The sequence below is a fragment of the Chrysoperla carnea genome, assembly GCF_905475395.1.
Source record: "Chrysoperla carnea chromosome X unlocalized genomic scaffold, inChrCarn1.1 SUPER_X_unloc_158, whole genome shotgun sequence".
NCBI lineage: Eukaryota > Metazoa > Arthropoda > Insecta > Neuroptera > Chrysopidae > Chrysoperla > Chrysoperla carnea.
The window spans coordinates 20,001-22,956 of NW_025408109.1; the positions used below are offsets into that span (position 1 = coordinate 20,001).

Below are 2,956 nucleotides of genomic sequence, written 5' to 3' on the forward strand. Positions count from 1 at the left end.
TTTTTGTATATATTATGTTTTTGTTATATTTTATAAGTAAACAATTTTCTTAATTATTCATACTCAAATTTTTTTATAATATTATTATATAATATTATTTTTATATTTATCTAAAGAGAAGAAAATAAAAAATAAATAATTATATATATTAATTTTTTTCGAGTATATTGAAAATTTTATTACAAATAAAATATTCCATAACAAAATATTAATATATAATATTTTTCTTTTTCTTCTTTATTTAATATTTTAAAAATATATTATTAATATCATTTATTATTAATATTATTATTAACATAAAGTTTTTATAATATTATATATAAATGATAAAAAATAATATTGATATATTAATTTAAAAATGTCGACAAATAATAAAAAATATATAAATTTTAAATGCTATTAAAAACATTTTATATTTATTTTTTTCTTATATTTGGCGTAAAACATTCATATATAAATAATTTTACATTTCTTTTATAAAAATTTTATTTATCAATTTATAATTAAATATGAAAAAATAAATTTTCTTTTTTAATTATTGATAAAATTTTTTTTTCATAAAAAAAAAAATTTTATGTAAAATAATCTTTTATTATATTATAATATAATGTATACGACCCTCAGCCAGATGTGGTCCGGGAACAGTATCCAAGGACCGCAATGTGCGTTCGAAATGTCAATGTTCATGTGTCCTGCAGTTCACAAGTTGACGCGCAATTAGCTGCGTTCTTCATCGACCCACGAGCCAAGTGATCCACCGTCCAGGGTAATCTTTTTAAATTTTAAATGTAAGTATTATTATTAATAATAATCTTTATTTTTAATATAAAAAATAAAATTATTAATTTATATATCTTTATAAATTCTTTTAAAATAAAAAAATTTTTCTAGAATATAAATTATATATTTTATTTTAAATATATATATATAAATTAAAGATATTATGGTATTAATAAATATATACATAACATTTTTGATATTTTTGTTAGTGCTAGCTAGATATAATAATTAATATTTGGTATATTTTATAGAAATGTATTTATTTATTTTTTTTTTATAAATTATTTTCTACATAAAAATATATATAATATTAATATGGTACAAAACAAATGGGTTTGTTTTTTAACATAATAACTTTTAATAAAAAAAAAGAAGAAATATCAAGACAAAATATAAAGAAATTTAAATTTAAAATAAATTTTATTCTTTAAAAAAATTTTATCTTGTGTTTTCTTTATTTTTATTATATAACATAGAAAAATAAAAATATAGATTATATCAATTATAATCTTATTTTATTTTTCTTAATAGAGATTATATACATATAAACAAATAATTTCAATATATTCTATTTTTAATTTCACTTTTTTATAAGAGAAATTATTTATAGATTTTATTAATAATTATTGTTTAATAATTATAATAATATTGAATATAAAAATATTTTATATGTAACAAAAAAATATTATTAATATTTATATAATATTCTCTATATTATATGTATAGATATATTATGTGTATAAAAAAAGTTTGGCGTATTACTTTAATATGCGCTATCATAACCAAAATAAATCTCTTTTAACACATAATTACTATTATATATTTTTGAGAAAATTACATATTAATATGTTATTTTGTTAAAAAAAAAAAAAATATTTCTTATCAATAATATTTTTATTTTTTTTGGAATATTTAAAAACAATACAAAAAATATAAATAAATATATATTTTATATATATATCGTTAATGATCCTTCCGCAGGTTCACCTACGGAAACCTTGTTACGACTTTTACTTCCTCTAAATGATCAAGTTTGGTCATCTTCCCAGCAACATCGGCAATATCAGAAATATTGCCGCGTACCAGTCCGAAGACCTCACTAAATCATTCAATCGGTAGTAGCGACGGGCGGTGTGTACAAAGGGCAGGGACGTAATCAACGCGAGCTTATGACTCGCGCTTACTGGGAATTCCTCGTTCATGGGGAACAATTGCAAGCCCCAATCCCTAGCACGAAGGAGGTTCAGCGGATTACCCGGACCTTTCGGCCTGGGAGAGAACACGCTGATTCCTTCAGTGTAGCGCGCGTGCGGCCCAGAACATCTAAGGGCATCACAGACCTGTTATTGCTCAATCTCGTGCGGCTAGAATGCCGCCTGTCCCTCTAAGAAGAATTATTTGTACGCCGGCAGTAAAAACCACATCAAAAAACTGCACATACCCATACACCCATAACATATGCATAACACACATAAAGCACAATATATACAAAATATAATCTTGATCGTTTAAAATCTCAAAAATATATGCATATATATAAATACAATATATGAGCGCGCACACACATGAAAATAGGAATGATATAGGAAATTAAACAGTTGATGGGCCTTGAGATGCCGGTAAAGTACGTCTATTTAGCAGGCTAGAGTCTCGTTCGTTATCGGAATTAACCAGACAAATCGCTCCACCAACTAAGAACGGCCATGCACCACCACCCACCGAATCAAGAAAGAGCTCTCAATCTGTCAATCCTTCCGGTGTCCGGGCCTGGTGAGGTTTCCCGTGTTGAGTCAAATTAAGCCGCAGGCTCCACTCCTGGTGGTGCCCTTCCGTCAATTCCCTTTAAGTTTCAGCTTTGCAACCATACTTCCCCCGGAACCCAAAAGCTTTGGTTTCCCGGAAGCTGCCCGCCGAGTCATCGGAGGAACTTCGGCGGATCGCTAGCTGGCATCGTTTATGGTTAGAACTAGGGCGGTATCTGATCGCCTTCGAACCTCTAACTTTCGTTCTTGATCAATCAAAACATTTTTGGCAAATGCTTTCGCTTCTGTCCGTCTTGCGACGATCCAAGAATTTCACCTCTAACGTCGCAATACGAATGCCCCCATCTGTCCGTATTAATCATTATCTCGGATATTCCGAAAACCAACAAAATAGAACCGAGATCCTATTCCAT

At 27.2% G+C, this 2,956-nt stretch overlaps 1 non-coding gene across 1 annotated transcript; it reads right to left on the reverse strand.

Moving 5' to 3' along the window:
- Positions 1-614: 614 nt before the first annotated feature.
- On the reverse strand, positions 615-769 carry LOC123303913. The gene has a single exon (XR_006535982.1). It is a non-coding gene; the product is annotated as a 5.8S ribosomal RNA (ribosomal RNA).
- Positions 770-2,956: the final 2,187 nt, after the last annotated feature.